The 16,422-nt window shown below is 33.6% G+C and overlaps 1 protein-coding gene across 3 annotated transcripts in view; it reads left to right on the top strand.

Annotated features, from left to right (window-relative positions):
- Positions 1–2,701: 2,701 nt before the first annotated feature.
- LOC126777836 (plasma membrane calcium-transporting ATPase 2) overlaps positions 2,702–16,422 on the top strand; it is a 179,873-nt gene continuing 166,152 nt past the window's right edge. Inside the window, exon 1 of one of the 3 annotated variants that reach the window (XM_050501047.1) lies at positions 2,702–3,200. The gene's annotated coding sequence lies outside the window, so the exon portion shown is untranslated. Of the gene's footprint in view, positions 3,205–16,422 lie in introns of all 3 variants that reach the window. The other 2 variants (XM_050501045.1, XM_050501046.1) reach the window with 2 other exon arrangements.

Genomic DNA, 16,422 nt, shown 5'->3' with positions numbered 1-16,422 from the left:
TTATTATTATTATTATTTGTATAGAAATAAAAAATTTAAGACGAGAAGTAAATATAACTAGTCTTCAACCATCATCGTTATTAAAAAATAGACAAATACATATATGAATTTGTAATATACAGCCGAGATAGCCCAGAGGTTAGAATGCGTGATTATAAGCCGAAGTTCAAATCCGGGTAAGCACTATTGAATTTTCATGTGCTTAATTTGTGTTTATAATTGATCTCTTGCTCGGCGGTAAAGGAAAACATCGTGGAGAAATCTGCATGTGCCTAATTTCAATGGGATTCTGCCTCTGCATGTGTTTCCACCAGACCGCATTGGACCATCGTGGTCCTTAAAGGAAGATGTAACCTTAGCCAAGCAGTGAGATTTACAGGCCAATATATACATGAATTTGTATATATCGGACATGATTTCATTTTGTTTAAATATATAGAATAATTATTTAAAAAATATAATGTATTTACAATATCCACTTTTGTTTTGAATTAAGTTATAGGCTGGTATAGGCAACATCCAACTGATATTCATATTTACCGAAATAATTTTAAATAAAACTATAATACATCCAGACTTGAAGCGGGAATTGAACCTGCAACCCTGGAGCAGAAGGCAGGGTCACCGCTAACTGGGCTAACGGTTCCGCCATTTTTTCCACTATGTATACTCATCTTCGATATTCCTTTTCTTGTGAGAGATGGACTATTAGGAATGATAAGTGCAAGAATGGAGTTACTGAGGTTTTATGAACCCGTATCAATGAAGATGGAGGAGGATGAAGACAAACGAATTATTGATGATGATGTTGATGACGAATATGTAATAGTGATCAATATGGCTTCACTATTGATCACTCGACAACCTATATACCGTAACGATGATAATAATATTAATTAAGTAAACGTTATGTTAAAATGTATTAATAGATAAGCTTATAAAACAAGAATATATCCTTTAAAAAATCTGGAGTTGGCATTCGTTGAAATGGAATTCAATAACAGGTTTTTTTATAGAATAGGAAGGCGGACGAGCATATGGGCCACCTGATGCTAAGTGGTCATCAACGCCCATAGACATTGGCATTGTAAGAAATGTTAACCGTCGCTTACATCACCAATGCGCCACCAACCTTGGGAACTAAGATGTTATGTCCCTTGTGCGTGTAATTACACTGGCTCACTCACCTTTCAAACCGGAACACAACAATACTAAGTACTGCTGTTTTGCGGTAGAATATCTGATGAGTGGGTGGTACCTACCCAGACGAGCTTGCACAAAGCTCTACCACCATTATATAATATAATATATTTACAGTATATAACATAATATATTTAATCGTGTGAGGTTGACTATGTTATTTCATTTGATAAAAACGCGTAACCACCGAGTTCATTGTTGCGTCCTCTCGGTAAAATCTACTTTCCGAACCGGTACTAGCCTTACATTTTATTCAGTGCTGCAATGGTTTTATATTACATATAAGAACTCTTATAAATATCTTAAGTTTGATTTATGTGAAATTCCAATTCAAACAAGAGCGACTACGCTTTCCTTTATAATTTAATTTAAATTTATGCTCGAGCAATAAATATTAAATATTATATTTCATTTTAATTTGTATAATAATAATAATAATAATTTTAATTAAATAATATAAATAAAATAATGACTCGTTTTCCTTACGGATAGTAGCGTTTATATGAATTATTACAGTATATTTAATTTCGAACTAATATAAATTACTTAAATTCGGACACAATATTCATGAAACGATTAGTTTCGCGTATGGATAGTAGAATTCTACGAGTCGTATTGCTACTAACGGATCAAAAGGCAAAATAATTAGAAGGGTAAAGGGAATCGAAGCCAGAATTGTTTTTTGATTTTATAGCCGGGCCTAATAGAACTAAGCTGCACGTTGAATATTAAAAAGGTACAAAAATGTATTTATAAAATTAATATTGCTTACGGACTTTATAGAAACTGATCATTGCGGTCACTGGTTCAGATTGGAGCAAGCGCGTTGTGATTTCTTTTTAGATTCAAACAATCAATTCTTATAACTCTGATTGAATGAAAACATCGCGAATAAACACGAAGTCCTCATTCAAAAACATATTTATAAGCTTATGCATTTTATATGAAACGTAGAATCTACATGTGCTCTTCAAGTAAGGTAAGATATGTGCTTTGATTTAAATAATATTAATGAGAAAAAATTACAAACTACGTTGAATATCCGTCTGCCAACTTTACTAGTATTAACATAATTATAATTGGCTTTTATTCACACATTTATATTTTATGTATAATCCACTTACAATTTTTCATCCAAATGACTTGACACATGGAATTCTTTTAGAAATATTGCCTCTCATCCCCAGCCGACAGCGAATTGAAGTCTGCTACAATGTAGGCGCCAATATATCGCTAAACACGAAGGGGATGGGGTTAACCCGCCCCCGTTTATTCATGCCACTTAAAATCGTGTTTGTAGAGCACAATGGCGGAATTCGCCTTCCATCGGCACTGGAAATGACCCAACATTACGACCTAAATACGCCTAAACTCTAAGACTTTCCGATTGCATTGTCGAAAATTCGATGCTTAGTATACCAGTGGACTGGCAGTCGTGCGACGGGTCGGTAGAGCTGAAGCTGCGGTCACACCTGTTTCGGCCGACAAGTGATCGTCCGACGGGCGACGGGTGACGGTTCCCGGCGATCGTTACGAAGAGAAGACGCGTGCGCGGCGGAGCACGCCCGACGGCCAGCAGTCGCTCGCAGGCGGGCTCCTTACACACCCGCCCGGACACGGCCCAACACCGCATATATAAAAAGAAACGAGACATCGCGCATGCGAATATCGATCCGTCGCACTCGAAATGGTACCCGTATCTAGGTTAACCGGCTAAAATTAAAGGTGCGTTCCGAATTCAAGGTTGCAATCGCCGCCGGCGCAGCACTGAAATAGCTATTGTGCATGGAAAAATGGATATCTTCATCGCGTAGCGTCCGCCGCTTAGGGGCGCGATTCCCGTGCCGTCTCCATAATGGCGGATAGAAATTATGTAAGATTCGTGCGTTATTGTTTCGCTCGGGATTGATTCCGCGTTAGGGCCAGCCCGTCTATTGTTTCGATCGATAAAACGCGTGTGACGGTGCCTTCTCGGTTCTTGGGAGTGTCTCCGGATACCGGTCGGTAAGCGCCAACGTTTCGCTAATAAGATATATTTAAATCGAGCTAAATGTTCCCTCGCTGAATACCAAGCGTTCGCCTGGTTTGTGAGGTTTTCGCATACATTTCTCTATACCTTCCCACAAACATTCCTAGAGAATTTAATTCAATCTGTTTTATTCATTCATTTGTATTTGTTCCTGGTCGTAAATAACCTCCGCTATGTGACATTTGACTACCCATGACTTTGAATCATTATTTATATCACAATTTAAAACATAATTATAAGTCAAGATTAGAAAATTATAATTATTATTATAGCATTATGTGTCATATAATCAATTGTAATATATTTAGTTTTCATGAAAATAAAATATTAGTTCGGAAAATTGCCGTTGGATGTCACTACTTGTCTATTGACTATTGACTTTTTTCAAGGCAAAAGTAAAAACGTGGAAGTTCGTACGTCTACGTGAAGGTTACTATACACATAATAGCTCATATTTTGTATCAACATATATTTATAATTTTCCTTGAAATTGACACATTATGGCCTCAATTTTTTGGTACGTGAGTCGTTAATAATATAATGTTTTATGTAACGTTAGTTACTCGATAATTCAAAGTTGTAATGAAAATGCTTTGTGTGTTTCCCTTTTTAATTTTAAGATATTTAATTATTTTCTAATTTAATTGCAACCACATTCATTTACAATAAAGTAGTTTTCATCGTCGTTAAATTCTGTAATGTTATTAGTAATGTATCATTAAACTACAATTGGACTTTAATTTCTACAAAAACGATAAAAATCTAAAATTTCAAAATAACCGTTCTAATTCTTTGTATTTGTTGTAGAAATATATTTTAAAAACATAATACAAATCTATTTTTGAAAATATTATTAAAATCAATTAATTAAATAAAACCTTTTTCTTTTAATTAAATAAAAAATTAGCAAATTTAATTTCCAAATTTAAAAAATCGTTAAGATCTTTATAACGATAAACTTTTCCTACGAAAGTAGGTCATAGCAAAAACTACACTGAATAAATACAGTACAATATTTTGTATTACATACATGCAATTAATATTTCAAAATGAAAAGAATATATTTTTTAATTAACAATCTAAAAAATTCGTAGCTCAATAATCTCAATCGAAAATTTATTACACATAAAATTCTATATTACAATGTACTTAATCGTTTTACATACAATATAATTAGCAAAAATATTTTATACATACAATAATTATAATGGAAACTAATATAAAAACATCTAATATATGGTTTTATTTAAAGTAATGTGAGTATTATTTATAATTCATTTAGTATTTTCTTTAAAACAGTCTGGTAAGTAGAGTTGATGAATTCAGTTTTGAAATTGACAAAAAAGCTAAGCTAAGCTGAAATCCAATATGTTTAGTTAAAAAGAATTTTCGAATTTAAGAATTACATAACGAAAAAATCACCTGTATTCGAAATATGTCTAAAGCCAACCAACTTTTGGAACTACCGTTCCAAAAGGTAAAACCCTTGTTTTTGAATTTTTCATATGTATTCTATGAAAATAAAAAGCAATTATAAGTATGAAGTTTATATCAAAGGAACAGTTATATTTTTTTTATTGTATCGTAAAAACTATTCCACAAAAATTGCTAAAAATTTTCGTTGTTCACATGATAGGATATATAAATATAATTGAAAAATAATCATTATAACTACCAATATCAATTTCAATTTTTAGAAAAGAGAAATGTACATTTTAGGTAGTTTTTTGTCGATAAAGTCTACATTTTTTACCGGCGGTGAACTATACTTACTGTACTATAAGAGTTTTTTTTTTATATTTATATGCCTTAATGATTTCTAATGTATTTATAATATTTTTTTTTTTAGCTAAATCGGCTTTCTAGCTCCTTCACATTTATGAACGCCGCTGTTCATAAATGTGAAGGAGCTAGAAAGCCATACAAAAATATTTAGTTAATTTCTATTAAGTACATATTTGTAGTACAACTTACGGTACACAGCATAAATTTCCTGTTATTAGCGATTCTTAAACGCAGCTTACTTATTAAATTTCTCTAGTTATATTTATTGATTATCATCAGAAACGTTAAAAAACATTAAACGCTTAACTTAAAAAAAAAAACATTTTAATAATATTTTCAGATAACATAAACAAATATAAAATCGGTTTTATACATTTCATAAAACACAAATCCAAGATCAAAAGAAAAGATCATATCAATATTCATCATTCGCTTGCCCTTATCCTATTTATTTCAGCTCTCTCTTTTTCATCTCCATTTCTACTCCCTTATTTCATATCCTACTCACACTATATACCCATCTTTGTCTTGCAGCCTTATAGCCATCCATATATCCACATTAATACTTAACGCTCTTATTGCAATAAAACATAGAAATGTTTTAACCATGGTCATACATTTTTTATTATTTTATCCGACCGTTTATTTGAGTTACAACTATCTAAACGAACTGCTTGGGAACTCCGTACGTCTTTCGACGTCTAATGCGCGACTTTTATTCGTCCACTTTTATTATATTTTATTCTCTTTATGTCTTCTGTAATGCTGAATACTATACTAGCGCAATCGGACCTCGAGAACGTTCGAACAACGTCGGACAAGATAATAAAAAAAGGTATGATCTCGCTTTAAATAAGAATATAGCACATAATCTGAATAAAATATGATCGTGAAAGTTTGAAGTCTAGAAAATAATTAATAACAATATCTTTATATAAAATAGGATAATGGTATATGTTTGAGATGAATAGATTTGGACCTTTGACCAATGAAAGTTGACAGTCTTTTCTCATTCTCATGAAGAAGATTTTATATTATACACTTTGTCGCAAACTCGCTACTAGATGGCGTTGCAACACTTGATCATTTATAACGTTCAAACGATTGCCATGATAATTGATATAATACACAGCGGTTAGCTGGATTTTGCTAGCGTTATAAATAAATGTATTCGAAAAATTACGTAACATTACTCGCAAAAGTAGTCATTTAAAAACTTTTCGTTAAGCTTATTAGCTCTATAAGCCATCAAGTAGATTGAAAATGTACAATATAGATATTCGTAAAGCTAGGGTTATATCGTCCTACTTAAGTAGGTTTTCTCACTGTCTTATTACCAAGTAGGAATCTATATACATAAGCGAAATACCACACATCACGAGATCTCCTAAGCTATCCATCCGATTGACTTGAAATTTGTAACAGTTACTCCTTCCCAGACGTAGACGCTCGATAAGAACGGATTTTACGCAAATCCTATCCAAAATACATTTTTCTTAATATCTACCGGGCGAAGCCGGGTCGATTAGCTAGTATACTATATATACAGTAGCGTATATTAAGATTTGGGGTCAAGAATAGAAAAAAAGTTCTCCTCTTAAATTTAAAGAAATTATTATTTATGATTTATTAAGAGTAGTTTGTTCTGGGTCACCCTTCAAGCCGGAACACAACAATATGATGATTGGATAAGTATATATACGTATCCCACTGTTAGGCAGAAGACTTCTCTCTCCCGAAGAAAAGGTTCTAATCTTATTTCACTCTTCTGCTCCAATCACGTTGTCTCACATCAGTATACTTAATTTTATGTTGGGATAATAGTAACAATGTTTTATAATGATTTTTTTTTCAATTGAAAATTCTCTGAGAGTCACAGCCGTGGGGAAAATTCGATAAATAGGATAATTTTTTTATAAAAAGTAAAAATTATTGTAATTTTTGTCATATAACTTAAGAACAGCTTAGATATTTAAGAGAAGAGAGCAGAGTAATCGTCATATTAATATAATAATCGATTTTCATGGTAATACTTCGTTCTCTCTTTCCTCCATCCCTCTAGAGTAACCTCGATGGCTGACCTCCTGACCTCGCGAAATGTCAGAGGTCGCGCAACCTTTCCATCGTTAATTAAAAAGGTTTGTAATTTTTAAAAAAGAATTTAATTGGCCTCTAGGGTAATAGTTGCGGATGGATTTATAATCTGTAGCACGGTCGAAGTAACTTTTAAGCAATTAAAAAAAAAGAATTAAATAATAATTTTATAAATTTATAAAAAAATACAACCAGTAAATATATCATACTTTCAAATCGTATATGTTGGTTTTATAACGATTAGTTACAAGCAAATTTCATGTCCTTACATGAAAACTCCCTGATGATTACCCGGTTTTGACCCGATGATCTTCCGTAATGATCTTAGTGTTCACCGGAGCATGGCTCTAATAACAATAATTAAGCGAATCAACGATCAATTGAGTATTAATTATCGTATTAGTATTATTATAGGATTAGCGATTTCTTTATGGAAACCTTCACATACTACCTTTATTTAAAACCCTTTTATTACATTTAATATTCACTAGAACAGGTCTTATCAAGCCAAAAACCATCCGTTTCCAACATTTAACTAGTCCTATTTTAGGTTTGTTAAAATCGGAATTTAATTAAGTACAACAAGATTGTACAATAATCTTATATCAGCAGTGTCATGGAATACGCTCCAAACCTTCTCTTCAAAGAGAGAAAAGGCCTTGGCCCAGCAGTCAAACATTAACCTGCTATTATTTTATATAAACGTAATGCTAGTATTTCCAATCACGTAGTGTGACCGCAGTTTTTGATTAGGGTATGTTGGAGACAGACAATTGATTAATATAGGTACGTAGTACTTATGTAATACTGGCGTGACCCATATCGGCGTCAACCGGCGGAGCAGAATATATCAAATAAGTTTTTTTTATAGAATAGGAAGGCGGACGAGCATATGGGCCACCTGATTGTAAGTGGTCACCAACGCCCATAGACATTGGCATTGTAAGAAATGTTAACCATCACTTACATCACTAGTACGCCACCAACCTTGGGAACTAAGAAGTGCTGTGGCTGTAATTACACTGGCTCACTCACCCTTCAAACCGGAACACAACAATACCAAGTACTGATGTTTCGCGGTAAAACATCTGGGTGGTACCTACCCACATGAGCTTGCACAAAGCTCTACCACCAGTATATATAAACTTAATTGTTTTTATTAACATTTTATAATCTATATTCCAACCCGGTACCTTTACATTCAATATTAAGTCATAAAATAACGTTTCAAAAGTATTTAGCCTCATTGAATTGAGTATTTAATTAATTAATTTATAAAGGAACATTAATACTATAATTAACAATTAAAATATAATTTACATTAATTAAAATGACAGACTTCGTAACACGCACTGACATCTGTGTCTACTAGCGCTTCGATCGCGGCTGCAATCGCGTCATAACTTAGGATTGCTAAATACCATTTTTTTCACTACCTCAGGGGTTAAATTTTTAGTCAGGCAGTTTATGTTAATTTGATTGTCTTCTAGCCAGTACAATTAGACAAGGATAGACTTATTTTTGCCAGATAGCTCACATCAGTGCGGATATCTTCCTTCTGACTCATAAAACATCGAAATATTTATTTATTTAAGCCTAAAATCATCCAGAACGTGTGGACTGGGTAATTAAACATTTAACCTTGGTTCGAAGATACATTTGAGAATGAAGACATCACATCTTTATGTTAACGATAAATTTTTGAATTTGTTCATTTGGTCTTTCAAGATTCATTTAGCTGCCCCAAAGAAACGATAATCGTAGATAGAATCCCCCTTTTCGTACCCTTAGCCCGTTCTTCTTTCTACCCTACGCTGCATATAATCAATTTCCTTAATATCAGAATAAAATATTTATCATCTAAAACTAGCTTTATTCATTCACAAATTTCATGAGTTGGTTGAATAAATATAAGTGCATTAAATTAGTAGGAACTAGCCGTAGCTCTATCAGTATCAAATAACAAGTGTCTACAAAGATATCTATCCAACTTTCTCAATATAAATGTACAATTACTCGAAAATAAATATTAGATCAAGATTTTCAGATACATAAAAATATAATACATAAATATAGAACAAAAAAAATTACTATTAATTCTATTAACGGTAATACTCGTTTCATTGTTGTCAATGTTAATCTATTGTTTAACATTTAAGTGTATTAATAGAATAAAGTTTAAAACATTCATATTAAGCCTATTTTAATATTGAAATTGATCAATATCATTCTTCATAAACTTTGCCATTTCGATTCCAACACACCGATACCTGCTACGGTATTCTATTAACGTCCATTTTACCGAGATCCATCGTCATTGCTACCTTTAGAGGAACTATCGCTATTTTCCATATAAACCTGAACTGGCCAGGTGACTTTGTAGTTGGTTGAGACTACAATAGAGAGCCATCACAATGGTTTATCGTACACCAGTGATATCTAAGTAGTTTGAATGGAAATGTAAACGTTAACTGCCTTAGTTGGACTTAGATTTATGTTTTGAACAATCAGAAACATAACATCTAAATTCGATATCTCAATATTGTGATGTACTACGGCTCGTGGTATATAGTTATACTATTGAAAATTTTGTACTTGAAATGGTAAGGCTCAGTTATTACTGAATTATGCCCTCCAGACCGATTTCGGCCACGGTCCGATCTCAAGAGAGATTGGCCAACTTGGAGAATTTTCTGATAGAAAAACCCAATAACTTTTTATTAGCCCGACCTGGGAACTGAATTTAGGACCTCTGGGTCTGCGGCTTAATATCAAGCCACTCTTTTTTTTCACGCAGTGGAAACCTTCAGAAAGGTACCCAGCGCCCATGGGGGGGAACTGGGTTATGTGGGTTCTTACCCACTAAAACCACTGCGATGGCCGTCCTCGACACGAATCGGAGAGGTTGCGGGATCGTGTTGATATAACGCATCCGCGGCTCCTCCCGTGCTTTTCTCCGCTCGTGGCTCGGCGGAGCTCTCCTCAGGGGGCAAAAGTAATGCCCCCCCCGCACTCCTCGCTAGTGCGTACGGCAGCGCGAGGGGGGACCGAGACGACGCCGACGTCGTCTCCGCCGAGCAGGATCAGCCCTTTCCCGTTCCCGCTCCGCCGTTTTCTTCTGGACCATGACGATCTCACAGAAGGATGAAGGATTCCAACATCAAGCCACTAGACCAACGAGGCAGTTAGGCTCAGTACTGTCTACATTCACACCCCTTAATAAATTATTTTTCGATTGAATGTAAATGTTTTGTGTTTCTATTCTTAGCAGAAGCTAACCTAATCTAATCTAACCCTTTGTGCAGGAACAAGAGATAACACTTTCGATATAAGGATCAACAGCACATTCGAATTTAACAAAAGGAATGTTTTAAAATTAAGGAGAATTAATAATTAAGAGTTCTTACAATATTCAATATTCACAGACAAAAACTCCTTTGCTTGCAATTGAAACGCCTGGATAATACTGAGAACATTTCTGAAAGCTAAATCACCCCATCTGATTGGTTCATTTTTCACCCAAAGAATCGGAATTGCTATTCATTGGAAGAATGGTGTCATTACTATTACACGTGACCCTGATAGTGGCTATTTTTAGTTAACATTTATTTTTAAAATTTCTTATTATACTATTAAAAGAAAATTTTCAAAAAAATACTTTGGAAACCGTGATAAAAAAAAATATCACCAATATCGGTGGGGTGGCTTTTATCCGTTTCTGGGTTGAATTTTTAGGAACGTTTTTGAAGTATTTTTATTTAAAATATTTGTCTAATCTAGATGAGATTTAAGAAATAAAATAGAATAATAATACTTTTCGTTATAAGTTGACCTTCGCTTACAGTACAGTACAGTACCAGTAACAGCCTGTAAATGTCCCACTGCTGGGCTAAGGCCTCCTCTCCCTTTTTGAGGAGAAGGCTTAGAGCTTATTCCACCACGCTGCTCCAATGCGGGTTGGTGGAATACACATGTGGCAGAATTTCACCTTGACACAATGACTTTTTGCTTAATTTGTTCGAATAAACATAAATAATTTATATAAATTAGAAGTGTTTCATGTTTGATTCAAAAAAAGATACATAATAATTTCTTTAAATTAAAAACATACAAAATAATGACTTGAAAAAAGCCTTATAAATAAAATACCACGAAATGTTATAATTTTGTCATTAATATCGTTTTTTAACTAAATTACTCTTTCTTAATATAATTAATATAAAAAACTACTTAATTAATATAAACAACTAATAAAATTAAAAGTATCCTTTTAAAAAATATGCGTGTTTTTGTGCGTATGTGTATGGGATATCAAAGTTTCCAATCTAATTTATTTTAATGCTTTACATTATAACTGTTGTAATCGTTACTTGAAATAAATATTAGAGTATATGTCATGGTTCACGAAAATGACTACATAAGAGAACTAAGCTATTAGACAAGGCCTATCTGAGGGTATGGAGGGTAAAAAAAAACTCTTTTGTGGTAGTAAATTCAAAACGTATATTATAAACTTAACGTTTTAACAATATTTAATAAATATATTCTCGTGTTGGCGGGTTGCCTAATAATGATACAAAGAAAGATTAATCTTTAAAAAATTTTGGTAGCATTACGGATCCCAATAACTGTTTTACAAATTCTTAGCAAGATTGTTGAAAAAACTATATTAAATTAAATGTTAATTAAATTTTGACAAATTGAAGTCGATTGGTCTAGTAAAACAAATTATTTACTAATTTATAATATTAAAAATTATAATATTATAGGTAGTATGTATAGAGAACAAACCTTTTGAATGTGAACCCCTAGACCGATTACAAAAAACTTAGTAAATTACTTATAAAGTATTTAAAGATATCATTATTTAAAGATATCAACGCTCAATGTTCTTGGCTTGGTCTTTCAAGAATCCACTGTTTTAGCTAAGGGAACCATAGTAGTGATCGAATCCTGGCTTTCGTGGCTCCTTGATTCTTTCTTCCCTACCGTGCTCAATCAAGACTCCATAATTTTAGAGTAAAATATTTTCCTGGTAAAGCTTCATTTTTCATATTTTCTAATTTCAATGAATTGGTTGAATTATTGAAATGTACGAGTCCTATACAAATAAGCAGTATTTTTTGCCTGAATATCGAGATCTAAAATCCTATGACGATAAATAAGACTCATAAGACCTATTACATTTTTTTATTTAAGAAAAAGTTTAAATTTTTGTACCACATTAAGCCTAAGCAAGACATTTGTATATTCAAGTATTGCATATTGCTCTGTACTAGTTAGGTACTTTACATAAATACACGATTTTAATATTAGTTTTACCTTATATATTAGGTCCTTACATATGAAATTGCCGTTTTGTACGGTAGGAATATAAAGTCAATTTTTTTTGTAAAATATATTTAATTAATCAAAGTATGCACCGTTGTTATCTATGCACTTTTGCTATCTCATAGGTAGTTCATTGATCCCTTTACAAAAAAAAACCATGGGGCGAGAATCAATAAACTGTTTGAAGGCGGTTTGGACTGCCGCATCGGAGTTGAATTTTTTCTTTGTAAGAAGTTGTCCAAATTCCGGAAAAAATGGTAATCTATTGGAGCAAGGTCCGTGAAGTACGGTGGATGTCGCAGACATTCCAATTGTAGCTCATCGAACTTAGTGGTTGTTTGTTCTGCAGTGTGTGGTCTTTCGTTGTCGTGAAGCGGGAGTGGCCTAGAGCGATTGACCAATCTCGGTTGCTTAGCAGCTAGTTCTTCCTTCATGGTTTGCAGTTGCTGACAATAGATATCTGCCGTAATCGTTTGGCCAGATTTTAGAAAGCTGTAGTGAACGACACCGTCGCTAGTCCACCGAACACTCACAAGTAACTTTTTCTGCTTTACTAACTTTAGGGCAGGATTTGCCTGGGTCTACAGGGTTCAGCCGTTGCGACGAGTGCTTCTGATTATCGTACAGTATAAACTTATCATCACAAGTAATGATTCGATTTAAAATCCCTTCATTATTGTGTCGGTTGAGCAAAGTAACACAGCAGTCGACGCGTGTTTGCAAGTTCGATTCAATCAATTATGAGGTACCCATCGTTCAAGTTTTTTTACTTTCCCGATTTTATTCAACTGGATTAATACAGTTTTATCACTTACCCCGAAGCCTGCAGCTATTTCTGAAGTGCTTTGTGATGGATCCGCTTCCACAATAGCCTTTAATTCATCATCTTCTACTTTGGTCTCCGACCGTCCACGGGGTTGGTTTTGAAGGTCGAAATTTCAAGAACGAAAACGTTGAAACCAAAAACGTACCTTGCTTTCTTTTGCGATACCAGCGCCGTACACATCATTAATACTTCGAGCTGTTTCTGCAGCACTGGTGCCACGGAAGAACTCGTACTCGTAAATATACCGATATTTCATGTTTTCCATTGTCCGGTAATAACCGACGCCAAGAAAAAAATAATGAGAAAAAAACAAATTAATGACTGTTTTCAAAACTAAAATGTTCCAGCTAAAGGAATTTATAAATTTAAATTTGGAATTCTTAACCAAAGAGGAGATATTTCAAGATCAAAGTGATCAGTACAACAAAACGTTAATTTCATATGTTAGGACCTAATACTAATTATATAGCTGAATTGCTTAGATGTATATATTCCTTTATATTACATAACTAGCTGACCCGCGTCCACTTCTTTGTGGTAAACATTTTTACTTGTGATGAAATTATGATTGTAGTTCGGTTAGTACTGCCAAAAGTCGCGTTAGCCACGTGTCTTTTAATTTTTTAGGTTAATATATAGCTTATGACACTCCCAAATAATGTGGGTTACTATTGGTAAAAAAAAAATTCAAAATTGGTTCAGTAAATCCAGAGATTACCCCCTACAACATCACACAAACTTTACCTCTTTTTGATATTAGTATAGATGTATTAAGAACGTTATTTCATTTTTTAATATTACACTACACATCAGATAAATTTTAATTAATTACTAAAATGTAAATAACAAAAATCATTAACATTTACACAAATACTGCTTTTATAAATCCGTAATACAATAATTAAGCATCCCTTTTTATAAAAAGCGAATCTATGTAACAATTGATCCTGATTATATAACAATTGAATTTATATATTTTTAGGATGATAATATGTTCAATGGTAATGTAAATAATAATATAAAATACAAATATTATCAGGTAATATTATTTTCTTTTAGAAAAATAAATTTCATTATATTTACGTATTTATTTTATGCAGAACAATTTTTTTATACTATCCACTTTATTGCAACCATCCGCTAGATGGCGTTATAGCGGATTAACTTCTACAAAGTTCAACCGATCAACATACTCTGGCATAGCTATCGTAGGGCTAGGCGGTGCCCGTTGAGCCCCTGTACCAGAACTTGTGCCTTATTTTTTTTTTTAAATATGTTGCCCAGAAATTTAAAAATAGAAGGGCAACCCTTATATATTAAACCAGATTATATTTTTGTTTTAGCATTTTACTTGCTGGTTACATATTATTGACATATAGGAAATACCCAACTTTTGAATATAGCCCATGTGTGGCAAGGGGCCCGTTTTTTTCTCAACAATGCATCCTCGCACAGAGGCCTTCAACCGCCTATAGTCTATTCTAACCAAAAGAGGAGAAAGACTAATAAAAAACTTGGATATCGAATTGACGCGATATCATTGGTTGAGATTTTAAATAATCTATGGTATTCATTAAAATGGCGTTTATAATGTCCGCGAAGTTGTAATCGGAACTTTGGAAATTAAATAAAATTGGCTATAACTACGTAAGTGAAATATTGTTGTATTATAAATAAAGGTGTATTAATTAAGAACTCTTTGTAGTAGATAATACTACAAAGAGTTGTATGAGTATGGAGAAGTATTAGCAAATCGCATGGAATATATAAATCTAAGTTGAAATAGAGTATAGCTACGCTGAGCGCCACGGTAGCATGCGAAAGCGATCCCGTGGCGCTCCTCGTTAAGACGGAAAGGGTACCGCTGGTTTTTTAGTGCCACATACCCCCCCACTGTTCCCGTGGGGGAAACGCGTAAGGCGTTTTTCCAGCGTTAGGGTATGCAACTGTCACATGAAAATGACATGAAAATTTTGGTATACAAACTTAAAAATTATTTTCGGTTAGGTTACAAGAGTTAAGCGCTTAAACCCTTCGGTTTACCATATAAGAGAGAAGAGAGAAGATTATAAGAGTTTGAAAATTAAAAAAAATCGTAATTCATGCACAATAGCTCTTTCAAGTGAATACCTCTTCTAAATCAATTAACTATTAATTTTAACTTATTTATTTTTTTAAGTTTTTTTTTTAAAGTATAGGTAGGCGGAGGAGCAAATTCGCCACCTGATGGTAAGTGGTCACCAACGCCCATAGACGTTGGCATTGTAAGAAATGTTAACCATCGCTTACATCACCAATGAGCCACCAACTTTGGTAACTAAGATGTTTTGTCCCTTGTGCCTGTAATTACACTGGCTCACTCACCCTTTATACCGGAACACAAACAATACCAAATACTGTTGTTGTGCGGTAGAATATCTTAGGAGTGGGTGGTGCCTACCAGACGAGCTTTTTTTTTTTATAGAATAGGAAGGTGGACGAGCATATGGGCCACCTGATTAGACATTGGCATTGTAAGAAATGTCAACCATCGCTTATAGCCAATGCGCCACCAACCTTGGGAACTAAGATTTTATGTCCCTTGTGCCTGTAATTACACTGGCTCACTCACTCTTCAAACCGGAACACAACAATATCAAGTATTGCTGTTTTGCGGTAGAATATCTGATGAGTGGGTGGTACCTACCCAGACAAGCTTGCACAAAGCCCTACCACCCGTGAAAACTACTTCTTTGTTGTAAAGTCATCTTCTTTGCTTACAAAGAATCGAATTTCGTGATTTTACTCGAGGTTACATTAGTGTTACTTATCTTCATGTTATGGCCATGACAAAGCAAGTTTCCAGAGCGCTCCGAATTCAAAATTTATGACGTTGGATAAAAGATATAGCATTGGGGCACATCTGGCACACTATAGTTGTAGTTACGTCACATATCTGAGACAAAATAATATCTAAAATTAAAAATCAAAGTGAAATTCGAGTTACGTGTCCTGTACTAATTAAAATATTAAACCTTTGAAACCAAGTGTCTCCTGATTGGATGATTGTTAAAATTAAATCTTTATTAAAATTGAAACTGTCATTTAATTGGACTGTCAAATATTTGGATTAGGTCAACTTTATTCACATATTTATTTATCAATTGCTGCTTTTGCT

This window comes from Nymphalis io, chromosome 24 (genome assembly GCF_905147045.1).
Source record: "Nymphalis io chromosome 24, ilAglIoxx1.1, whole genome shotgun sequence".
In the NCBI taxonomy this organism is placed as follows: Eukaryota; Metazoa; Arthropoda; class Insecta; order Lepidoptera; family Nymphalidae; genus Nymphalis; species Nymphalis io.
Note: the sequence above shows the minus strand (reverse complement) of the source record. Positions and strands in the feature narration are given on the sequence as shown.